This window comes from Pogona vitticeps, chromosome 3 (assembly GCF_051106095.1).
Source record: "Pogona vitticeps strain Pit_001003342236 chromosome 3, PviZW2.1, whole genome shotgun sequence".
NCBI lineage: Eukaryota > Metazoa > Chordata > Lepidosauria > Squamata > Agamidae > Pogona > Pogona vitticeps.
Window position 1 is genome coordinate 71,591,748 of NC_135785.1, and position 27,048 is coordinate 71,618,795.

Sequence of the window (27,048 nt, forward strand, 5' to 3'; positions counted from 1 at the left end):
TCTATAAAGCTATCCTATGCATTCTGCTTTTTGGACTTCTTTACAGCACATTATTGTGTATGTATTGATTTCCTGCTGGCATTAATACACACTTTCCTGATACCTCACAACTTAAAATGCCTCTTGGCAGATTTCTAAGAGAAAAGTCTCCACAATGGCTCTTGGAGAGTTTCTAGCTATCTTCACAGGTGATTCTGTCAAGACTTTGGTTGATATCTGGAATGGGGAAATGGCCAGGGCTATTGACACGATGGCCCTGAGCATCCCCTCCTATTAAGTGAAGTCAAACTAGCTTTGTGGTTTACTAAGGAGCTGAGGATGGTAAAACAAGCAGGGCAGGGACTAGAGCAATGATGGCAGAAAACTCTGACAGAACGCAGGCTGGAGCTCTTTGGAAAAACCTGTTCCATGGCAGTTACAGCGACAAAGAAGCTATTCTTCTCTGCCACCATTGCATCTGCTGGCCAGATGAGCTTGCCAGAGAAGCTCTCTCAGGTGGTCAAGAGCCTTTTGCACAGATAGGTAAAAGAGAGGGATGCAGACCACTCAAAGACCACTGTGAAGATTTTGCACGGCACATTGTAGACAAAGTCACTTGGTTCTACTCTGACTTAGATGCTCTTGTTGACACAGGTCCTCTAGATGTAACTTTAGCTCCTGCTTATCCTTCAGGAATAAATACATATCAGTTTGTATTATTTGAGGATGGGGACAGGATCTTTGGAGAGGTGAAAGCCATCACGTGTGCTGGACGCTTGCTCTAGCTGGCTTATAAAAGTAACCAGGAGTTGACTTGCTGATGAGGTATGAGGAGTGGCGATGAATGCCTCTTTTTGGAGCCTTCTCAGTGGTACCAGAACACCTAAAGGAGACATGAGTAAGACCTTTGTTTAAAAAGCTTTCCTTGAATCTCACTTTGTTGTTGTTTAGTCATGTCCGAATCTTCGTGACCCCATGGCCCAGAGCACGACAGGCCCTCCTATCTTCCACTGCCTCCTGGAGTTGTGTCAAATTCATGTCGGTCGCTTCAGTGACACTGTCCAACCATCTCATCCTCTGTCATCCCCTTCTCCTCAGTTTGGGATAAGCATCAGTTAGTCTCCAATATTCCATTTTTTGGAAAGGTTTTGGAGTGTGTGGTGGCATCTCAAATCCAGGGGTTCTTGGTTTAAGTAGATTATCTAGATACAAAGAAACCAGGTTGGCTCCCTCCCTCTTGTCCTTATGTCATCATCTAAAGACCTTCCTTTTCAGGCTGGCTTTTAAACCATAAGTGAAGATCTCAGGAATTATATATTTATTGAACTTAGAGATTTTTAAATGTTTTTAAAATGTTTTCAGAATTGTTTTTAGCCTGGGTTTTAATATTGATGTATATTTAATTGTTTTTAATATTGCTTATACAAGATTATAAAAACTGCTGATTATTATATAGTTTTAGTTGTTGTGAGCTGTCTTGGATCCCCTATCAGGAGAAAGGCTGCATATAAATAATATATATAAATAGATAAAACAAACAATTTTGAATGTGTATTTGCCAAGGTAATGTGCAGAACTTGGAACAGTTACTCTTGTCATGGCACCATGGAAAGAATCTTTCAGTTAAGATGAGCAAAGACTCTTCATACCTGAGGAACTGCCACATCTTGAAGACCCTGGGGCTCAAATAGATGAGCAACTAGAAGAAGTCAGCTCAGTGCCTGAGTCAAAGAAAAAAAGGTTGTACAATGACCCTGGCCAAGAGAACCCCCCAAGATAAAGGCACAGGTCCAACTAGAAGTCACCAGGCAAACTGCTCAGTTGCAAGGAAAGGCTCCTCTAGAAAAGAGGCCTCCTCAAGAGTAGAGAGTGTCTAGCAACAGCTGATTTCCTTTCTCAGCTGACCTGCATTTGTGCTCTAGGTGGTATTCCAACAGCTCAGCAACTCAGCTATATAAACTGGAAATAAACGTTTTGTTAGGGACAATGTTGATTCTTGCTGTTTTGCCCCCTGATCATTGCTGCTGAGTTCTTGTTATGTATGACACTTGGACTGCTTAAGTGGATTTCTTAGATTCTCCCTATTTGTTTATGGAGATTTCTGCCTTGTTTTTGCTTTTCTTGAATTTTGAATTGTGCTTGAATTTTGGCTTTCGATCCCCCTCACCGCATCATGTGACTTACCTGAGAAACAGTAGGATCTGATTTTTAGATCTCTGCTATTGCCATATGTACCCCAGCCTGCAAAAACTTTGTCCCCCGGGCTCAGTCTGCCTGGGGGCAAGACACAGTTTGAGTCTACAAATTCCAGAACTCCCCAGCCAGTACTATGCTAGCTAGAGACTACTGGGAATTGAAGTTCCAGAGGAAGTTTCCCAGAGCTGGCAGTGTGTAACCATGTGCTCCATCTTTATTTGAGATTGTGTTGTGAGCTTGTTTTGTTCTCTTCTCACATGGAAAGTACAATGGATTGGCCTGGGGGGGGGCAAAGGCTTGTCTGGAAGTCCCCCATTCCTCTCTGTTCTGGAAATGCGTTTCTTCCCTAGCAGTCTTGAATATTAGTCATCATCTTTTTGCATGTGTACCACCTCCTGCTCTGAAGCCTGACAAGAATGCAGGATTCCTAAGAAGCCTTTTGAGCCATACAAAGCAAGCTGGAGCTGCCATTCAGCCCTGGCCACTCTTGTTCTTTGCCTTCTTTCAATTCTGCACAGAAATGACGCAACAACTTGCACATCTCTCCTATCGCTTTTGTCAGAGAACACCGAATGACTCCCAGAGAAAACACAAAAGTCCTCATTACATACCAATACCTCAAAGATCCTTCCCACCTTGGGGAAATGTGTAAAGCACTACTGGAGAGCAGTGCTATGAATAACTTAACAGGATGAGAGGCTGGAAAGAAGATATCATTTTATTCTGCTCTGATCAGATCAGAGATTCTTTAACATATTTCTCAGCCATCAGATTCTTTAAATTATGTTAATTCCATTTCAGGAGTGGACAAGGAAACTATGACTCAGAGATGAATATATTGTCTTGTTTTCTGTGTGTCAGATCTAAGAATCTCCTCTACAATCTGGCTAAACCAGAGTGGATCCAAAGACTGGGGAAATAACCCCAGATATTTTCATAGAATCATAGAATAATGAAGTTGGAAAAAGCCTAGAAGACCATCAAATCCAACCCCCTGCTCAAAGCAGGAATCGCAATCAAAGCAGATCTGACAGATGGCATTTTCTCCCAAATGCCTCCAGTGTTGGAGTGCTCACCACCTGCTGAAGTAATTGGTTCCATTGTTGTAGTGTTCTAACAGTTAGGAATTTTTCCCCTAATATTCAATTGAAATATGGCTTCCTGTGTCTTGAGCCTATTATTACCTGCTGTGCACTCTGAGATGATTGAGAACAGACAAGGTCTCTCCTCTGTATGATAATATTTCATGTATTTGAATAGCACTATTGTATCCTCTCACCGTCTTCTTTTCTCAACATGCCAAGTCCTTTCCTCATAGGGCTTGATTTCCAGTCTCTTGATCATCCTTGTTGCCCTCCTCCAAACTTGTTCCAGTTTGTCTGTTTCCTTCATTATTCTTTTGGACTGTGTCTCTGTCTTTGTCTCTCCCTTCCATTCTGCTGCTCCTAGTGGACAAGAGAATATTCCAAGTGTGGCAGCTGCCTCTCCTTACCTGGTTGCAATGAGGGTGCTTCCAGTGGAATGAAAGGGAAATTCTTGTATTTATGCCACTGCTACATTTTGCCCATAGGAGGTTTGCCTTGTGAAGTTTGGGTGGGATGGGTAGAGCTTGGGAAAGTTAAATGTTTTTATCCCAACTGCCAGATTATCTGGAAATATCTGGAAAGTACTTTCTATGGCTCTGTGAATGAGTCGCTTGTAGAGTTTGATCGAAGCAACCACAGCAGTTTTTTTGCAGAATCTGGTACTACTGTTGGGGTAGGATTTTGGAGGCAGGAGTCCGGGAAATGAGGCAAAGGGCCTCTCCCTTGTCTCTGTAGAATACGCTCCCTCCCTACACCCTAAATATCCTAAATTTCCATTATCCTTTGAACAGGTTATTCCCAGCATGAAATTTCCTACCAAAGTTCACTGGAACGTTCCAAAAGTTTGTTTGAAAAATGCAGCACCACCTTTCACAAGACTCGCAATTTACTCTGTCCCTGTGGCAGCTCAAAAGAAGCCCTCAGCAGCCTGGGTGAGTCAATGAACAAAAAAATCCTTTTAGTGAGCCTTGGCGTAATCAGCCCTCAAAAGAACCATGGTGTCCATTGTGCCACGAGCCAGGATTTTCGTAAGGCTAAAATTATGCACAGTAATTGCTCTATCCAGCTCATTCAAGTCTGCAGCATATTACAAATTCCCAGAGTATGAATTTACTTAAACAGATAACATAATTGGAGAGTTTCTAAACTAGACTTTATAGGTCTTTTAAAAATTTCCCAGTGGCACCATAAAAATTAATAAAAGAAGAATGTTGTGGTTCTATTCCAAACAGTGAAATTAGCATTAATGGAAAGGATTCTACACCAAAAACCTCTATTTACTACGATTATTAAACCTGGCCAGTTGTAAACCACAGCTTTCAGTAAACCCAGGAGTATTCTACAATGCTAACAGCCTATAAACAGTAGCCAGCTAACACTAGCCTATAAACACAATTGTGCACAAACCCCACTGAAATGAAAGGAAACCATTCAAGAGAACTGCAATGCCCTTTAGTCTTATTGCTATCAATGTTTGTTTCTTGGGTGAGCAATTTAGTCAGGCATTTGCCCAAGTAGGTCTGCTAGGGATTTTCAGAGCACCCCACTAGCTACATAGTTTGCCGATACCATGAAATTTTATCTCTGTTACCTTGTGGCTAAATGGTTAAGCCAAGCCAACAAAATCTTACTTAAGTTGCTTCTTTCAATTTGTATTATTTTAATGAATATTATATTACATTTGTTCCTTCCTCATTTTGTAAATAAATCACTTAGTCTAGCGTTCCAGAACATAGCATTATCATATTTTAAATTCTGAGAACTATTTTGATGTATCTAGCAGAGTCAAGGTTTCCCCAATCCATCCCACATAATGAACCTTTCACATTAAACTGTGCATCAGGTTGCTTCAGAGGGTTCTGGACATCACTGTGACATATACAGACTACATGTCTGGATGTAAACACAAATCAAGGAAGACCCCTGCTAGAACAAATCAAAAGTCCTTCTAGTCCAGTATCCAACACTGGAGGCTTACAAATAAAATAAAATAAGGCATTGGTCCATCATTTGTTCTCATTATTAATTTGTAACCTTCAAATGTTTTGTTTGCAAAAGCCTCATGGCACAGTGGTTAAACTGCTATACTGCAGCCAAAACTGTGCTCACAACACGGGGTTCAATCCCAGGTACCGGCTCAAGGACTTGCCTTCTGTCCTTCCGAGGTTGGTAAATGTATAACCTGCATAATTTCTTGCAAACTGCCCAGAGAGTGCTTGAAGTGCTATAGGGCGGTATATAAGCAGCACACTTTGCTTTGAGTTTGTTTTTTGTTACATTTTTCATTTGTTTCACAATGAACTCCATTGTATTAAAAAGAAACTGCAGTTTTCCAATATACTTATTTTTGTTTTTTAACTGATTTCAACCAGGACCAAGTTGCTCTTGTTCTGCCTTTTAACTTTTGTGTTTCCCATCCAATTGGCACAATATTTTCAGACACTCTGCTGCTTTTCCAGAGGATCAGACCCATAACCTTTTAGAAGGCATTGAGACATAGCGTAACTGCTAACTAAACTCACAGAGGGAAACCAGGACAAGTAGGGAAAAGTCAATATGAAATGGATTTAAAATGCTCAGAGGAACTATAAGGTGGTTGGCAAGCTGGAATTGAATTTCTGTCTCAAAACAGTAAAGAATGAACACAGGCAAAAACCAACTGCCTCTCTTGCTTGTTCACATTTCCACAGCTCCTTCCATTACTGGAGGGTTCTTTAAGAAAAGAACACCTTTCAGGTAGTAAGTGTGTGTTCAGTTTAAGACCATACAGGGCTTTTCTCCCTGACCCCCTCAATACAGCAGCAACAAAATCTGTTCTCCCTCCCTTTCCCATAAAATATCCTGGTTGCTGTTATTAGAAATAAAAACAGAATACAAAAGGAAACAAATAGACAGTGAATACATGGGTGTTCACTTCACTAAAAGGAGATATTCACTTCCTCACACCCACCCCACCAATTTTACTGATCAGTTTTCTCTATTCATTCAGAAAAAATAAAGAAAATGGTCTGACAATTAGTTTCCATGGAAACATTGCAGTAGTGCTACTGACACTACTCTGTCCGGTCCAACAATAACAATATTCTCCGAGCTTCGCATGTAATCAGCACAGAGAAATTTCATTTTCTTCAGCTAGCATTCCTCCCTGGGACATATCTTTTAACCATTTTTACAGAGATATCTTCTTTATCACTGCTTGATTTCACCGAGGACTCCTATAGGTTTCGTTCCTTAAATTTTCCCTCCCTGGCCCACCAGGTGCAAACTGCTGCCAGGGCTATAAGAGAATGAAAACGTAAATTTCTTTGAGATTGCCAGACCCATTTAGAATTTGGCAGTAAGACAAGGAGGTGGGAGAAGGCTAGCAATTTAGAGGCATATGAAATACTCAATTTGTCTGCCTTATGTTGGCTTTAACACTATGTGATTTTACAGCTGTACAATTAACACTAAATAATGTCACTGTTCCTTCCGTTATTCACAGTTCTCTGTGCATTCAATTGCCTTATTTTAATCAGAGTTCACAATGGGGTGCATTAACTACCGTACTAGTGAAGGAAAACAGGGGCTACTGGAAATGTGTTGAAGAGCCCCAGAAAAAGCCTCATGTATGCTTTCTGAGTTCTGTTTTAAGGATCCTTTTATTCTCTCTTGAAAAGGAGAATAGTCATGGAGTCTTCAGAACTTAGAAATGTTACTTTATTTTTTTCAACTGCAACTCTGTCATGGCTGGGGCATTCTGGGAATTGGAGTCCTAAAAAGGAACATACCCAGGTTTTGAGGAAATCACATAACCCATGTTGCTTGTCCATTATTGCTAACATGATGGTTCAAAGTACTACTCTTTGTGAACATAGGCAGACAGGAAAAGATTAGCTGGTTTACATAGTCAGGTAGGGCTACTAAAAAAACTGTGTGAAAAATATCTGAAACTTAAGGAGTAGAATGATTTTTACCCACATTTCAGAATCGCTTAAAGGACAATTGACAATATATTTCACCTTTGTTGTTACAATAACCCCAGAGAACTGAAATATCTGTATGACAAGTGTCTCATATACTTTTGTATTACTATAGTTTTAATACAAATATGCTAACATTTAAATAAGAAAATATCAATAGAAGTGGGAGATGTGCCATATTATCTGTCAAAATAATAACAAAACACAACATTTATTTTTTCTTTAAACACAGATTGTGTTTCTGGTAATTTATCTTCAGAACAGAGCCAGCTCTGCTATATTGCAGATACCTGTAGGATAAGAAGAACTATATATGTGGGAACTGGTGTTTGAATGGTGAAGCAAGACTTTCTAAACTGCTGTGCTCCACAGGGGCTTGAAAGAGGGGAAGGGGTAGTAGCATAGCTGAGCTCAGACCCAGCAGTGCTTAAGAACTGGCTTGGAAGGTTAAGTGACTTAATATTTTTTGAAAGAGAAAACTGCAGCAGAAAGGCAGTTGTTAGTAAAAGCTGCTTTGTGAATCCTTGTCAAACTTTCCATTCTTGTGACCTAGTTATTTAAGATCACTTTCCCCCATCTTACACATTATTTTCCTTTAAAAAAACAACTAAAATGGTCTTGCATTGACTACTGAATTAATATAGCCTCTGAAGCAGTTGGCTGCAGTCCATGAAAGCTTATGGGAAATAAGACTTCTAAGTTTTCAAGGGTCCACAAGAAACTTTATTGGTTTTTCTGGATTATTGTAGGACTCACTACTATGCCAAACAAGTAATGAACAACTAGTAGCTGGTAGGTTTGCATGGACCAAGGAGGGCTTGCTTCAGCAAGACCTGTCCTTAAGGAATCTTTTAGAGCAGCGGTCCCCAACCTTTTTACCCCGGTGGACCGGTTGGGGAAGGTGGGGCACCCCCCTGCGCTTGTGCGCATGTGTGAAGGCACGTGTGTGTGCTTGTGCGCATGCATGAAGGGCAGCGTAGCATTTGTGTAGGCACGCACTTGCTTGTGCACATGCGCAAAGGGTGGCACAGCGCTCGAGCGGGCATGTGGATGCTCGCACGCAGGTGCAAACAGGCTGTGGGGGGAGTGCGTGCAGGGGCGGATGTCTCTCTCTGTGGCCCAGTCCAGCTCAGGCCATGGACCAGCACTGGGCCATGGACCAGGGGTTGGGGGCCTCTGCTTTAGAGCACCAGATGCCTTAACATTTAAGACGCCACACTAATTCTTCATAAATTTAAAATATGCAGGTGGATCCTGGAGAGTCAAATTTTTAAAAGCAGAATTTCAAAAGTTACTTTTTGACACTCCCCCACACCAAATTCTTAGTGAAGTCATCTCACGCTCTGGCAATCAAGCATCTTCTATGACATCAAGTAGTTTTGCTTCTAGTAACTTGCTAACTGCATCATCTAGTTTAGGATTCTGTAGACTGGCCCTTAATTATCTTGAGCAGAACTGCACCACTTTCAGAAGCACAGAATCAGAGGCTGAATGAAACCCAGAAGACGCTGCACCTCCTTGCCAACAGATAAGCTGTTGGGAAACAGAAGCAAGACAGAAGCACAGGCACACAGAAACTGGTCACTTATTTCAGACATTTGATTCATCTCACTCAGGATCTCTCCTACAATGGTTGGGAGTCATGCTCTAGAGCAGCCGTTCTCAACAGGGACCATATGGCCCCCTGGGGGACCCAGGCACATTTCAAAGGGACCACACACTCGAAACAATTCTTCACACACCATCTTATAAAGGTCCATTATGTTACTTACGCAGCCCTGGTTTGGCCTCTTTCATATTGTGCTTATGGCCATGACCCCTCCCCCCCCCCCAAAAAAAGGTTTAGAATAGCAGACCTAGAGATTTAGAAGTCTTTCTGAGACCTACCAAGAGATGCAGAATGCAAGGCACACATATACAACCTACCAATCACAACAGTGTTCACTTTATTAATGTTTTAATATATCTCCCTTACAGATATAAACCACTGCATGTTTCCCATTATTTGGGATACTTTAAAAGAAATCTTTTGATAAAGGAAATATGTCTGGTCTTTTCATCAGGAAAATAAACTTTGCTTCCAGCTGCTTTGCTACACAACCAGTTAATGATTATAGATTAAATATTTGGAGAAATCCATTTAGTGCTATTTCGGATCCTTTTTGTTTTTCAGTACCAAATAGTGATGGGCCTGGATGCAACAGGGCAACATTTGTTCCAGCTGTTTCAGATTCCAATGGCCAATAAAAATAAGCCTTCAGAGCACCTGTGAGGCCTTCACTGTGTTCACTAGCAAAGATAGCTCATAATTCACTCTGCCCAGAGGAGTTTCATAAATGCCTTTTCCAAGTGTGTGGCAGAGGCACAGTCAAGCTGGAATGCCATTTGCAATACTAACTTAATCTTCTTGCTCTGGAATAGCTCCATTGATGCCACAAGTAGAAACAACATAATTTACCAACAGCACCTGGGCTTCAAGAGCAGAAACTATCCAGCAATTCACCAACTTAACTGCTGATTTTGATGGAAGTCTGTAACTTGAGAAATGTCAGAGGAATCATCCACAAATTGTTTCAGCAAGTTATGTTTTATAGGTAAACAAAGGCAGTCCCACCAGCATCCATGAGACAGTCAACATATACAGATGTTCTCAATAAGTTGCTTTTTTGCGCTGCAGCTTCTAGCATCCCTCAGTCTAGCCTCTGGCCATGCTACCCGAAAAAGATCTTCAAACTATGGGGAGGAATCAGGTCTTGACTCAACCACTGTAGTGCCTGATGGAAAGACCAAATAGCATTCACCTCCTTTCCATGCAAGTTTTGCCCAAGACATTTTGCCCTCTGAGCTAAAGCAACACATGCCCCTAGCCAAGTCAAGGTACATAGCACTTGAAACCAGCAAAGGGATCTGGGCATAGGACCCAAAGAAATCTCCAAAGTCTCTCTCTCACTGCCTATCAATAAAAATATACAACAGCAAAGCAAAAAAACCTGGCCCTTTTTGGACACTGAAAAATCTGCTGCCTAAGGCAGCCATCTCACTTGGACTTTTCCAAAATGACTGAAGCATTTCATTAGCTCAGTCAACATTATGACAACCTTGTTGTCATGAGTAATCTCACAAAGCCAAGAGGCTCAGGAGGAATTGCCAAGGAGTCTGTCATTGCTACCTGTCAACAATATGTGGCCTGAGGCACTTTCTGCATATTAGTAAGTTTAGCCCTGAATCCATGTGTAGAGGCTGATGAGACTAGCAGTTGGAACTCACTACAGTGTTGGCAAATAGATACTCACTCTCCCTAATGGTAGGGCCAGCCCTGAGGGAACCACTATAAAGGGGACCTACTGAAATTGCCCTGGGATTGAGAAAGACTTCAGAGTACCCAGTTATGGGGGAGGGAGCATTTACTAGCAGGGCCAGCAGGGGGCATGATGCTGGAAGCGGAACCACTAGGCACAGCCTCTCTCCCCAACTATACACACTTCTAACCACCTATAGGGGAAAGAGGGCTTTTATCAGTCAGAGCACAATATGGTAGCTTGATTTTGGCTTCTAAACGCAGTCAGATTTAGACACTTTAGTCTGCTCAAATTATGCAATTCATTATCTGATCATTTTGTGCAATGAATGTTTTCTATTGGATTACATCTGCCATCCTTAATAAAAATCCAACTCACAGCAAATGCCATACACCCTACTAGAAACTGCATTTACGCTAATTCATCACAAATAGAAAAGAGCAACATGTCCAGATTCATGATATACTACGCATTGATGTAGTCATGTACGATTGCTTCCCAGGTTATCATAATTTCATAAACCCATTTTACAAGTTCCACAAGACATAATGGGGAAACCACATGCTTTTAGAGCAAGCAATTCAACTTCCTAGAAAAATTAAGTTTACGAGAGTACTGAAAGAATTTTTCCGCATCCTGGCATGAAAAGGAGATCATTTATCCAAATGACCTGGGGAACATCCAGAAAATAAGAAATGAAAATAAATAGAAGTAATGTGTAGAAAGGGTTGCACAGCACTGACATAGTGGCAGAAGAAACACAAGCAAAATGTGAAAGAAATAAGTTAAGATTCAAATCGCAGAAGTTCTACTGTGCTGGGTAAAGTACAAATTTATCATGCAAAAAAACGTATTTTATTAGATTAAATCTTCCAATGACACTTCATGCAGAAAATTTGGACTGACTTAAAACATTAAATAAGTCTGAGGTAACTGACTAAACAATAATCGTACATGTTGATAGTTGTTCTTTGGATCCAATAATCTTTGTCTTTTTATTTTTCAGATGGTTCACTTTAACAGCATGATACGTATCAGAAATGAGGAATTGCAAGCTCAGATGCCTACTGGAATACAGACTGGAATTAGCCTCTGTGCCTTGCAAACAACTTCTGTACTGCGGGGTTTCTGACAACAAAGGTGATGGAGACATTGGCTGAAATCCACTAGTAAGTTGCAACTAAAAAGGGAATGATAAACCACTTTTGAGTATTCTTTACCAAGAGAACCCTGGAATGGATTGCTATAAGTTGGAATCAACTTGATAACATATTATTGTTGTTGTTGTTGTTGTTGTTGTTGTTGTTGTTGTTGTTGTTGTTAAATGTCTATCCCACCCATCTAGACCAAAGGTCTACTCTGGGAACTTCAATGGAAGGTCAATGGAACTTACAGAGGTGCTGATTCACCAAATCACCACAAATTCAATGGGTCTACTCTAGTTGAAACTTATTACTGGATTTCAGCCAACGTGGTTATGCACAGTTGTGCAGTCCAACAAAGATAATCAATGATCATCATAATGGAGAGCATGGAGAGTTGCTTTCAAAAAGAATAAATATAATGACATAATGGAGTAGAGGTAGGATGATGCTCAAAGTCCTAGTGCATCATTCTTCCACTACCAAGTTACAAATACTACTACTTTCCAAGCTTTTACATTTTGGGTGGCACACACTTATGGTGGTGGGCACTGTGTAGAGGCATCTCCTTACACTGTCAACATAATCAAGATGTCTATTCTATTCTATTCTGCTAAAATGGGGAGAGTATTATGGAATGGGATATATGCTTTCATGCTTTTTTGTGGGGAATACATGATATTTATTCTCTTTCCAAAGGTGTCCCTCTGCATTTGTTCCTGTAAATCAGGATAGACAAAGCGTGGTCTCAGGCCTCTGTGCATCCATCTTCGAGCATGTTCTGGCAAGCCCTGGCATTTTCAAACTCTTCCACATGGAAAAAAAAAACACAAGTGGGTTTCATCATTTTTTAAAAAGTGATCTCTTATTCCTGAAAGTCTCTGGGAGCACCAGTTCACCTGTTGAATATGCTGCAGCCCCCACTACATTGTATAATACACAAACCTCACTGTTCAAAGAAGGAAGTGGATTTCTGGCCATTTTTGGTTACATTTTTTTCACATTTTTGGCAGCCCATGCAATCTTCTGTAGGATCTTTGGGGTAAGAAATTATCCTCCAGCTGCACTGGACTTGTTAGCCCATGTTCTAGATGATAGAAGAATGATAGTGAGCATTAGTATTATAGGATGTCTGATGGGAGATCCAATGTAGGTAGCAATGAGTTCAAGTCTTTCATGGAGACATGGATTTACTTTGCAGCAGGGATGAAACCACTAATATAAATTCTACTTAACTATGTTTTAATATTATAATGTATTGTTTTAGTCCATCTGTTTTTTAAATTTATGATGGCAGTCGCCTGGGGGCCTTTGAAGGAGAAAGGTGGGAGATGATAAATTAAATAGATAGATACATCCTTGTCTGATCTCTCAAGCATACACCACCAAAAGATTTCATGCCTGGAAGGATGACACCGGAAGAAGAAAATAATCCAATGTGTAGCCTGACCCTGTTCCCAAATTCCAAAATGAGACTGACATGTAAGACATTAATTGTGAGCAAGAGCAGAACCATCCCTTTTCCAACAAGCAGGTCACCGTGCACTTTTAGTGCACTGCTTTACTTCTCTCTCATATGCCATGTGGTCCAAGCTATCTGGTGTTTACAACCATCCTCTGGATTCCATCACCCATAATTAGGTTTTTCATGTGACTTTTTAGGAACAGAAAGTGCTTTCTTCATAAACAGATGAACTTTTATTTGTTTATTGCTACACTTGTGTAGCAGGACAGAGGAAAGCGGGGGCTGGGTTTTGGAAAGCATGGCCAACAGTAATCCTCCTTCCAAAAAAGAAGCAGACATCAGAACAAGACCATTTGCCATTCACCAGAATCCTACTGCTGCTCATGTAAGTTTGCGTAATTGCAGCTAATTGTTGAGATATTGGGGCACTTGTTGGTTGCATGCCTGATTGCACAATTCAGGGTTCAATCAGATGGGCAATTAGCCCACTCTTTTTTTCTGGAAATCACACAATGTAATTACTGGAAGAAACCAAATTGTCCCAAAGTGTTCCTACCCACACCTTTCTTAGCCCCTGCCAAGGACTTCTACTTCTTTGGTGTGGGAAGGATGATTCTGGTTTGATCCATTTCCAGCATGTGTTATCACTGAGTACAGACCAAATGTGAGCCTTCTGACTGTGAAAGCTACTTCCAGTTTGAATTTCTGATATTGTGCAGTGATATCAGCAAATTAAAGACCCTCTCTGCTCCTTGGTGGAGGAGCAGGGGAAGCTAATTTCTTTAGACTGCAGTAGATCACTGCAGTCTAATTTCTTTAGACTGCAGTAGATCATTGCTGATGCACTGATAAAAATATTAAAACATATTTTCTTTGCCTTGTCTGAAGGGTCAGTTGAGAAACCATGGATTCAGCCATGGGCATTTTCATATATAATGTAATGGAGACAGCATGGAGAGAACAACTCAGCCTATAGTGGGAAGTCAAGCTGAAAGACAGATTGAAGTTAGACAGTAAAGGGCATTAAGAGTAGGAAGAAGAAGCTTATTGTGAATTCTGGAATTGATACAAAGCTAATGTGGAGATTTCAGAAGCAAAAAAAGCTGCAAAGAAGACATGACTCAAATGATAGGATAACAGAAGCGATCTCTATCACAGAATTTTGAATGGAGACAAGACGATTAATATAAGTTTATAGAAGACCAACCAGAATTAGTTTGCACATAAAGATTTTCCTCATTTTTTATGATAAAAAAGCCACTTAGTCTTAGCTAGATATCAGTGGAGCTTGCAAGCTGAAGTATTAAACAAACAATTTGAGCTGTGAGTTTAAATGGTAGAATAAAAGTCTGAGTTTAAACAATAAAGTATCACCAGTGTGCAAATGATATTGAAATCTATGTGGGCCTAATATAAGGACAATGTGTAAAGGGAAAATGAAGAGGGCAGTGGGAGACCACAAAACGTAGGAGAAAAGTACATGAAAAAATGCTTCTGGTAGAAATGTTGAATGAACAACTCAAAAAATAAGGAGCAAACCTGTTTAGGGAAGAATTATGAAATCCCAGATTGCTAAGAGAACCTAGCAAAAGAGCATGATCAATCACATCAAAGGCTGTGGAAAAGTCAAGATGAAGATTAGAATATAAGCATTCTGACTTGGCAGTAAGAAGATAATTACTGGTTTTCATAAGAACCATCTCAGTGGAATGTACAGAACTCAGATTGCAAGAAGTTCAGAAACAAAGTCCAAACAATGAGAATAAGCAACATATTCCTGAAATTTAGAATCAAAATGCAAAAAAGAAACAGGAGAGTGATTGTGTTTTCAGCCCTATGGGAACTGTTTTCACTTCTATGGGCACTGCATATCCACCTTGCTTGTTCCTTTCCCCCCCCCCCCAAATGCCAAGCTATGTATCAGTGTTCTATCTCTCGAGAGTTTACTGCTGCATAACTTCCTTGTAACACTAATCCCCACTCATCCCTTCCCTTGTCGACATGGGGAAACACCCCTTCTAGTGTCCTTTGAGAAACAAAGTGCCCTAAAACCGAACAACTCTAAGGGAAACCTTGAATCATGAGACATCTTCCAAAATTGCCTTCTAAAGTTTTTCACTCAAGTTTAGATGTTGTTTTAGCAATATATCATTTAGGTATTTTTAACAACATACATACATACATACATACATACATACATACATACATACATACATACATACATACATACATACATACATACATACATACATACACACACACACACACACACACACATACATACATACATACATACATACATACATACATACATACATACATACATACATACATACATACATACATACATACATACATATAAATAAATTTAAAAAAATGTAAAAGCATTTTTAGAGAAGCATACTCCTGAAAAAGACTGGAAAACAATTTTTTGCTGGAATGGTATCTATATCCTACAAAACCTATTCAAAGTTCAAGGAATGTATCAAAAGAAAAGACATTTGTGTGAACATGCCCAGCAATGTATATATCATGTGACTATACGTACATAAATATATATTGGTATAAATGAAGTAGGAAATTGAAACAATTCAAATGACCCATGTGATGAAGCCCTAAGACAGACTCCAAAGAGCAAAGCAAGCCAAAAAAGAAAAAGAAAAAAAGAGTTTGGCAGGGGAGTTTGGCGGGGGAGGCCCCTAACAAAAAAAATTAGTTTCTGGATATAGTTATATATTAGTGCACTTTCCCAGCATTCTTCTATGCAGATATGACAAAGGAAGAGTATTTAAAGACAAAGAGAAGAAAGTTAAAAAGGTAACAGAGATTATGGAGGGCATAGACACTTCAGTGGTGGTGGCCTACAAAGTGTGTGCAATGTTTGTCTTTGTGCTGAATAATAACACAAAGAGTACATGCAGCAAATGTAAACTGGTAGAAGAAACTACTGGTAGAAAAAGTGAAAGAATTCAAACAGCAAGTGGCCATGCTTAAGTGTATAAGAGAAGGTGAAGAGTACATAGACATTCTAGACCCTTCAGGCAGCAGCAGCAGCCAAGGGAGGCAGAACAGCGGGATACAGCTGAGGAGGAAAATTCTGAGGAGAAAACAAGCATGGTAGAGGAAGCACCACAGGAATAGAGTCACAGTTAGGAGCAAATGAAGAAGACACCTGGAAATGTTCTTCCATTTGAGCCAGTCATCAGTTATCCAAACAAATATTACTCTGCAAACCTTTGTCCTAAACACAAATTGAAGGTTCACTGATTATAGGGCAACTTAGAAGTGAACAATTGTCAGTTAATTAACTGGCATAAACACAAGACATTTCCCTGTGGATAGATTAGTCCTGCCTATTAAGGCTGCAAGCCTATACCCATTTATCTCAGATTAAACTCCACTGAACTCACCTACTTCTGAGGGTGGGTGACTCATGACAGGGATATCATCCCAAATACATACTTTGAGGTCAAGTGTCCCTCTGCCCCAGTCTATGAGCTGTTCTTGCCTCTGAATAGTCATCTATTGGGATTATAATATAAATCTAACATTTTTAGGTCAGAGAGGAAGTGCTAGAGGGAAAAACCTTCTTTGAACAGCCCAGAACTTGAAAGTAAAGCATGAAACTAGCCGTCAAGAATAGATACAGAGTAATTTTTATACCAAAGGCGAAAGAATTAGTAACCTTTTGCAAGCTGCAATTATATTAAATCGTTGCCAATATATGTTTCTCTACTTTAACTCAAAGTCATTTTCTCATTTTCCCTCCTGGCTGTTCAAGTAACAATAAAAGGAATAAATTGCTATGAGAAAGCCGAGTCCTTGGTTAATTCTAAACTTTGTCTCCACAGCTAATGTGTGTGTCAAAAATATTTGCCCTCGGTGAACATTAAATAGTAAATTATATAGTAAAACTGCTTATGGATTGTCCAGATGTATAGACAGAGAAAAAATTATGCTGCTCAGCTAAAGAACCAAATGGTCTCTTCATAATTACAAGTATCTAATGCATCATTACTAGAAATTCTCAAAGCAATCTTCCTTCAGCAGAATCGAAGAGAACCCAGCAAAGCTAAAATAAAATGAATTTACTAACGGATGACCTGCTGGATTTCATAAGGAATAAATAAACAGATTCTCATCTTCGTCTGGCATTCATGAATATATTCACTGAGACAATAACTGGAGGATATGAAGGAGAGTAAAGGGTCCAGGTGAAACACATGGCAATGTTTCAAACATATTAACTACTTCATTTCAACAGGTAGATGCAGGAGAGATGGATGTTTATTCTTTATATTGTAGAATGCCAAAAAAGGGCAACATCTCCCAACTGGTAACAATAAGCTGGAATACAAAAGTACAGTACTCAATGGCTATTGGTTAAGTACATGCCTGGGAGAAGAAAAAAAGACTTAAAACACAAGATGAATAAGAAGACTGAAAATCGACATAGTCCTTATGCACAATCCAGAAGTAAGGATGGTTGATAGCTTCATTTAAAAAAATACACAGAGAAACTTAGCTTTCAACCCCATATGAGTCTTCATGGTGAGATGCCAACTCCATAGTTTAGCAACTGAGCTCATTTAAGAGCTACACGACACTTGCTTTTGTTGTTCCACCGGTTGCAATATAACTTGCTTTTTATTTGGTGTATTTCAGATTTTTTTGTGAATGGATTTTGCAGACAAAAAAGTTTTGAAAATTGATCTTTGGAGGGATAATGTTTATCACCGTCTAATTGCAGATTTCACATCTGATCTGTTACTGCCTTCTGCTTTAACCTGAGAAGTAGGGAGAACTCATATGCAGACATGGGAACATTGGTGGGCATAAATTCTGTCACTGAGTTCAGAAATTTACAAACCATAAGAATGAAACAGAAAAAAATCCATCTCATCTTTCCCATGTATTTATTATTATGGGAAGTCTTAGGATTGGTCTCTAAGACTCAGGAGATTTTCTTTGTTATGAATAAAAAGTATGATATATAAAGACAGGTAACAAACCTTTATATTATGCTGGGGCAAAATGTGTCCAGAAGATGCAGTATTGTAGTTTTTACCAAAGTTTGCTCAAGTGGTTGAAATCAGTAATAAGCTGGAACTAGAGTAGGCCCATTGAATCCAAGGAACTTTCAGAAGAGTTACTAACCAAATCCCCACTGATCCAATGGGCCCACTCTAGTTGCAACTTATTCTGAATTTCAGCCAATGATTTATTTGTATCATTTTTCTGGTGTCTTTCTCCCAAAAAGAGACTCAAGGAGGCTCGTGAAAACAACTCTGAGAATCACCAGCTAGCATGAGCATTTAGAAAAATAAATTCTCCAGACTCTGCTTTTAGCTGATAAAATCCCCATAGGTTCAGGAAATGAAAAGAGAGTTAAATTGGTTCTCTCTTCCTAGCACTAGTTTCTCTTAGATATTATATTTCAATTTGTATGGAGAAACATACTCTTTGAACACAGCAAATCCAATTCAATTACGTTATATTAGATGCTTTCCTGACTTGCTTGTCAGAGTTGTGGTAATACCTTTAAATCTATCTGTTCAAGATATATAGCTAAATCTCAGAGTAGTTTCTTGATGATTTATAGTCACTTTAAATTTTTAAAGACCGTTACAAATTGTCTTTCAGTGAACAACTTCTAGGTCTTGCATCTCAGAACATCTTGACAAGGTGAACATACTAAACAATTTAAAGAGCTTTTGAAGAATTCTAGAAGAGAGCTCTAAATATCAACTTGGTCACAGAGAGTCTCAGCTTGACTGTATAATTCTGGGGTGGGGGAAACCAACCTTCCCAGGTGAATGTGAACAGGAAGTGGATTTAAATCAAAACCTTGAGACTCAGCATGATGTTAGATTAAGGGTACTGGACAAGGAATCAAAAGTTGTGAGTTCAAACCACCAATTGGCCATGGGAACCCTAGGTCACTCATTGTGACTTAACCAGCTAAAATCATTGTGAGGTTAAAATAAGAAGGAGTAGAACCATATATGCTGCTTTGAGCCCACTGGAGGAAAGGTGGGATATAAATATAATCAAACCATCAGTCATCATTTGTTTACTGATAAGGAAAATTGCCCTTTGATCAGGGGCAGATATTTACCAGAACTAACTCACCCATTTAAGCGATATTCTTTTCAACCAGCAGTCATGAGATAGGTACCTCTGGAAAGCTCACAAGGCACCATCTGTTCCTATCGCTTGTTCCTCACAGCAGATATTCAGAGGTACAAGTAGGACCTGAAGGTGAGATGCAGCAGACGTATTGTAAGGATGAAGTCATAGCTCAGTGGTAGAATCCCTGCTTTGCATCCGGAAGGTTCCAGGTTCACTCCAGAGCATCTCTATTAGGGAAAGAGAAGAGTTCTATCTTTTCTGAAGATTTACAATCAACAAGAAAAGAGGTGCAGCTCATTATTTTTAACAATACTGGGCTAGATGGACCATCGGTTTAGCTTAGTGTGGAGGAACTTCCTGTGTTCCTATATACCTAACAGGAATATACCTGCTCAGGGCTCAAGCTATCCATACTTTCTGCCATGCTTCATTTTGTTACCTTCTTTCCACAGTTTTCTTGTTTTCTTTAAAATGTTTTTTTTTCCTTCCCCCACATGTTTAGTTCTCAGTGGATTGGTGTTTTGGAGTGGAAACTGTATTGCTTTGAAAAACCTTTAAAAAAAAACAAGTTCCATGTATCTTGGCATTCCAGAAAAGGTGCTGGATTGATTCAGTTTCCATTGTTAAAGGAAATGTCTGAGCAGTGTCTGCGTATGGAGATCATGATTACTTCTATTATTTGCTTTAAAAGTTTGAAAATGCAGTGAATGTGTATGAGTCACATGACCAAACTTCACTTTTAAGAGTATTCATATAAAAGGAATATATTTTAAGTATTTTACTGAATATATATAAACATTTGGTTTATACGTAAGCCACCTTTATTTTGGATCCTCACATAATATTCCATATTTCTCTTGCTATGTTCCCCCTAGCTTTTCTTTTTACTCCATTTTATTTTTGTTTTGCACTTGTCTAACCTTTAGAATTCAACACATTTCATTCTGTTAGCCATTTCTTGTAATATAAAGACTTGCCATTACAGAGATTCAACCGTAGATACTCACTACCTTTCAAAGCACCATTGTACAAGAACAACATATACGGAAACATTTCAGTCAAGTGGTGCAGAAACTGATTTAAAATGTGGACTATCTCAGTACAATGCAATGGGCCCTTGCTCAGGTCAACTGCAGGTTAATTAAGAAAGACTTTTTTCATTGTTAGACACTGTCTCCTCATTCCATGTGGGTTTTGACAATGTCATAATCCTCAGAGTCTTCACCCCCAATACAAATACTGCCTTCTGCTTCTTCCCAAAATCAGGAGGACTTCTTTCAGCCCACTCTGCCATGTTGATACATTTTACTCATCTTATGGCTCTCAGTTGGAAACAAGTGGTTATATTCATATAGATGTTATATCTCATGATTAAAATAAAATAAAGCTCTGCTTACCACCAGCCACTGGTCAGAAAGGCTGTATATCACCTACGTTCAGTGAAAACATCTGGACACAACTGGTTTTGAAACTCTAGGCAACCACAAAGTTATTGGCAGCACCTAGACATTATTTTTTTAAAATCACCAAGCTTCCCCACTTTCTTACATAGGAGAATTCCAGCAAAGAAGGGGCAGGGAGAAGGGAGCATATAAGCTAAGGAGAAAGCCCCCAAACTTAACCAGACATGTATAAATCATCTAGATTTTTTTTTTCATGGCAACTTAGAATGTATATATAGATTTGGCAGGATCTCAAACTTCCAGCTGAAATCTCGGAATGTCTTTGCTTCTGAGTTTTGGTGGTGGTGGTAAAACTATTCTCAGGGCATACAGCCCTGGAGATGGTGAAAGTTTTGTTTCCATCAAAGACACACATTAAAGTCTGGAACCCCTCTGCACTCATTCCAAAGTGGCCACAAGGCTCATGGCTTAATGTGGTGGGGTTTCTGTATATGTTGTCCTCGTACAATGATGCATCATAAATCCCAAGAATATGGGGAATGGACATGACAGGGAATTAGTGACACATGATTGTTATGGAGCAAGACAGGCTGTAAACTGTAAGCAATGAGATTCATCAGCCTTCTTGTTATTAAGTTCTGACATCATGGGCACTGGATCTGGGGAACAAACTCTTTTGGAGTACTATTCCATAAGACACAATAGGTACTTATGGAATAGAAAATCTCTCACGTGTAATGTGTGCCACAGTCGCTAACATAATGTAATGCACAATATGAGCAGTAGCAGAAGCTTCAGCTTCTAGGCTTAGTTGCCAGAATGCATTTTCATTCTGGTTCAGGTTGTTATACTACTTGGTTGTCCAGATTTTATCTAGATTCTTAGTCCATTTGCTAAGATTCCCTTTAGGTCCACATTCACAACCAACTGCCCCAAAATAAGTCCTGGCACACCTCCCAATGCACTTCTGCACCATCTCAAGCCATCATGCTGTGAACTTTGAACCTCTCAAAGTGTCCCCAAGTCTACCTGTTTTGATACGTGCTTCCCCTCCCCTCTTTGAATGGGAATTATTTCTCCATTTATACATTCAAGGGTATTAGCATGGATTGAAGCTGCAATTCTCACTTAGTAAAATTCTAACATGCCATAATATGACTACCACTACAGGGACTATAAGCCTATTCTGGTTAATGCGTCTTTCATTGCTTCGGGCATGGAAAACTGCTGACAGAGGAAGTGGGTTGGTGATGTGCTAAATGGTTGTTAATCCTTTGAAAAATAAACCTTACATGACTTGCGACCACCAAAGAGTTTCGGAAACATTGTCAATGGCTGTTTCTTGTACAGTAATTAACAGATCATTGAAACTATGTTATCTGGGTATCATCCTCCTTTTAAGGATGGAGTATATCAAAACAACTATGCCCTTTTGTCCTCACTGATGTAGTCACACTACAGCTCCCATCATCCTACAGGACTGCACTCCTTATATGTTCATTTATACTCATTCTATTTGATTCCTGTTTTATAACACCTTGCTATGTCTTTCTTACTAGTTTTCAGTGAGACATACTGAATCTAGAACATATATTCTTCTTTTTGAAAAATTGTATTTATATGTCCCTTATTTTTAGATTGCAATGTCATAAAGGTTTTGAGTACATAGGTTCAGAAGTCATTACCTTCTTCTATTCTGTACTAACTAGAGCTCTCTTGAGTGTCACTGCTGTAGTTTAGAGCAGAATCTTATTGGTCAGTCATGCTGTTGCAATGGTGTAAACTGACAGTTAACAGGTTGTAACTTTTATCCTTCATCATGCACCAATCTTGTGAGTTGATCTTGGAGTGGACCCATAGGCTAAGCATGCATCCTTTATCCTATTTGCCATATAGAATGGTCAGAAGAAGACAGACAGATAGAGGGTCCTGTTATACTCTGCTGGTCACCCATCCAAGTAAGTAACCAGGTAAAGCTGAGTGTAACCTCTGAAATCAGAAGTGGTCAGTGTGTCCCAAACTCTTTTGTCACTTAGTGAGCTTCTCCTTAGGCTGCTTAAACTGAATTGCTCCCCTCGCTTACCCACTCTAAAGTGGTCTTGTATTGTCATGGGTGCTCATTGCTTTTATTGCCTTCCTATTTTAACTTGATTTTTAAAAAAAAAAACCATGTTGATTTAAAAACAACTAAAGAAAGAGTAATCCATAACTCAGTCATTTCTGTTTGGCCTTATCGGACTTGAGCTAGCATTTACAAAATGTGAAATATAATTTGAAAAGGAGCGTGTGACATACCACATACTGAGATTTTCTTACTAACATACCAGGTGTTTCACCCTTACACTATAACAAACCAAGAAATTGCTCGTGCTTGTCCAGGTTGAACCAATGATGAGTAACAGCTGTGGCTGTGTTAGATCTATATAACCCATATAACTTACATTCATTTGGGTAGTTATGTAAAGGATAACACACAGCCAGAGCATATGTGGAAAGCATTGAATTGAGTAAAAAAGGAATGGCCCGAAGCATTAAAAAGTGTGAAGTGGAAAATAACCAGATGTTTCTACCTCAGTCTCAACATGTTACACGGGAATGTTCATGACATGAATGGCTATATTAAAAGGAGGGAGTGCTATTCAGTTGCTAGCACGATGAAAGCAGCAGTAGAAGAATTATTGAATATAAAGTTTCTTAAGTCCATATCTTTATTGTTGTTTTGTTGACTCTACCAGCTTCTCTAAACATTTTACAAAATGAAATCATTCTGATGAGAAGTGATGATTATTCAAAGTTTTCCATAATGTTGCATTTATTCCATTCCAAACATTTGTGGAAAAAAAACATACCTACTAAAACTTGTGCCTTTCTGAGATCCTTGGAAGAAGTGTGGGACAAAAATATAATAATAAGCAATGTATTTAGCACAGTAACAATAATAAGTGTGTGTCATCAAGTCAGTTCTGATCTATGGAAACCCTTTGCAGAGTTTTCTAGAAGGAAAGTATACTCAAAAGTGGTTTGACATTTCCTTCTTTGGTGGGGTTGGATCCTGGAACTCTGCAGCTTGCCCAAGGCTACACAGACTGACTCTTCCAGGGCTCACCATGTACTGTACAGACAGATACCTAACTGACTGAGCTATCCAGCCAGTTATTTAGCACAGTACTCTTCATAAACCAATTAAAAAACAAATGATTTTAGTGTATCTCTCGTCTAAATTCTAGAAATCGTAATTATTTGTTTTCTACATTTCCTGTACTACAAAGCTATAGGCCTATATGTCTTTACCAGAGAGTAAGTTCTGCCGAATTCAACAGGCTTCACCTCTCAAAGCACATACATAGAACTGCATTCACGGCCTCTCCTCCAAAATGAAGTCTGAAAATATTCTCGATTTCCCTTTCTTTAAATAGATTACTAACAATTATTTTATTTTTGAGATATTTATTGAAACTGAAACATGTTCATGAACTGTTCTTTTTGTCCTAAAATTGTAATGAATCCAAGTTAGATTTGCTTATTATCTGAATCTTGTTCTGACCTTAAACTCAACCATGTGATGGGTTTTTGATGATTTGCCAGTCATAGAGCTGGCATTTCCACCCAAATCCTTTATTTTTAGGGCAGAGCTCAAAGCACAAGATTATTACGCAGACCGATATTTAAGCTGACTTTACAACTTTAAAAGTACTGTACAAAGATCGTTGTGCATGTTCATGGTGTACATTTCAGAATGCTTCACAACACATATATTCTATTGCATCTTCTCATAGATTATATTCTTTTTGGTTAAACAGATTTTAGAAAGGATTGGTTTGAAAAAAGAAACTTTCAGAGGTATCCTGCTTCAGAAAGCCTTTTAAATCTAACCCATAATCATTCTTTTCGCAGTGTATCCTGTCTCATGTTTTTATCTCCTACAGACAATCCCTGCTTTGCTCTTTTCTTCAACTTAATTCATTTCACTTGTCCATCTGTCTGTGTATCTGATCTAGGATCTCAGCTTCTTTTATCTTAAGCATTTGAACCATACACTTTTTGCCCCTGCAGGTTCCATGCCATTGGTCTTAATGTTGAAGTTGTTATGGGTCTCTTTGTACCATTTTCTGCAATGCAATCTGTCTTTTCAGTTAAAATGTTTAATGTGCTTGCAGTTTCTTGCACAATTTCTTGTACAATATGTAGTCAGCAATGCTACATGTACAATGTTAGGGAAGTGTCCTACTGATCTCATTAGGGCTAACTTTTGAGATGACATGCCTCGATCGCTACTATTTTCTCCTTCAAATTCCACTGAGTTCCAAGAGGAAATGTGGCTCTGTCCAGATGTGGAGCCTGTCTTCCTTCAACTCCAGTTTTCATTCACCCCAGCCAGCCAGGCCAGGGGTGTGGCATGATGAGACCTATTTAAGTGCTCACATGAACTAAGCAGATCATTTGACTTGCTTCTTAAAACTTTAGATCTTGTCACACCCATTACAGCTACAAATTGATTTGAAACTTTGCAGAACATGTGATGGCCATGTGGTGGTACTGGTAGGATTCCAAAATATCAAACACGCATGGAAGCATAGGAAAATCGTCAGGAAATCTTGTTGCATTTTGAAAAGCTATTTGGCACAAGCTTTCAGGGATTACACCACCCTTTTCCACATGTATCAGGGGCTCTAATCCACTGAAAGCTCATGCAAAAGTTGTTGATTTTTAGGGTGCCCACAAGGCTCCTGCTTGGTTTTGCCCTGCAGCATATTAACATCAGTGTCCCTTTGTAACTTGCACAGGAAATGTGATATGTAACTCAAGCCAGTTCCTCTGACACGAACTACTCCAACAGAGGCAGAAGCTCAATGGGCTTTTCAGACACAGATATGTTAAATGTCTCTTCATTCACATCATGAAATATTTTAGGACAAACATCTAAAACTTAATATTTCTGATTTAATCATTAATACTTGAACCTTCCCACAAGGGAATTTGCATGTTACATTCATTAGAAATTATTTAACGGATTAATTAGACAACTGCAAATTGAATTTTTTTAATGAAGAAGCTTTCTGGTTATTTATTAGGAAGGAGGTAAATGACGAGTGAAAGCAAGTTACATTATAGGGAAAATTATATCAACTGTAATATTCTCTTCCATTTTTAAACCCATTGACATCACTGGGAACAGAGAGATGGCATGTTTCATCAACTCTATTTTTTTTAACTGTCAGATTTTATTTTCCTGGGCTCCATGATCACTGCAGATGGAGACAGCAGCCACGAAATTAAAAGACGCCTGCTTCTTGGGAGGAAAGCGATGACAAATCTTGACAGCATCTTAAAAAGCAGAGACATCACCTTGCCAACAAAAGTCCGAATAGTCAAAGCTATGGTTTTCCCTGTAGTGATGTATGGAAGTGAGAGCTGGACCATAAAGAAAGCAGACCGCCAAAGAATTGATGCCTTTGAATTGTGGTGCTGGAGGAGGCTCTTGAGAATCCCCTGGACTGCAAGGAGAACAAATCTATCAATTCTAAAGGAAATCAACCCTGAGTGCTCACTGGAAGGACAGATCCTGAAGCTGAGGCTCCAGTACTTTGGCCATCTCATGAGAAGAGAAGACTCCCTGGAAAAAACCTTGATGTTAGGAAAGTGCGACGGCAAGAGGAGAAGGGGACGACCGAGAATGAGATGGCTGGACAGTGTCTGCGAAGCAACCAACATGAATTTGACACAACTCCCGGAGGCAGTGGAAGATAGGAGGGCCTGGCGTGCTCTGGTCCATGGGGTCACGAAGAGTCGGACATGACTAAACGACTAAACGAAACGAATTTTTTTTTAACTACAGTACATGTAAATAGAGCTCTTAATGCCATCATATTTTAAAGGGGGAAAATGCAGTCCTGGGAAACATGTGGAAATTAATGCTAATATGAGCAAACCATTGCTGACAATGCTAACTGAACAGTTTTGCCCAATGGTTAGGCTGCCATTATGCATGCTTAAGATGACACCTTCAATTCTTTTCATAAATTTTCTTCTGTATTTGGAATCCAATGGAGCTGAATTCAGAATGATTCTCACGTTCACAAGTAGCTCCTTTTGTTATGAAACCTCAGAAAAAAGTAAGCAGTCTTTCCAGGAGTTTGAAAGTGGCAATTATGGAACAATTTCTCTAAACCTTTTTCAAATGCATGTTTATCAAAATGTTCAATATAATCCTTTGTGTTAACAGAGCTGATGTTGCAACATGGAGCATTAAAGAAATCAGTTTGAAACAACAATTGCACTTCATTTTCCATTAAAAATACTATATCCTGCGTACAGTTAGAGTATGCTTAAGAAAAGTCAAAAGTTTGAACAAACTGTCCCCATTCCTGTACAAAGACACCACAGT

The 27,048-nt window shown here is 39.2% G+C and overlaps 1 long non-coding RNA gene across 1 annotated transcript in view; it reads right to left on the reverse strand.

The window, feature by feature from the left end:
* Window positions 1-12,023: 12,023 nt before the first annotated feature.
* The window catches only part of LOC140705497 (uncharacterized), a 47,134-nt gene continuing 32,109 nt past the window's right edge, over window positions 12,024-27,048 (reverse strand). The window contains exons 2-3 of the long non-coding RNA XR_012084891.2: window positions 19,261-19,487; window positions 12,024-12,750 (exon numbers count right to left, since the gene is read on the reverse strand). This is a non-coding gene — a long non-coding RNA (uncharacterized LOC140705497). The remainder of the gene's footprint in view (window positions 12,751-19,260; window positions 19,488-27,048) is intronic.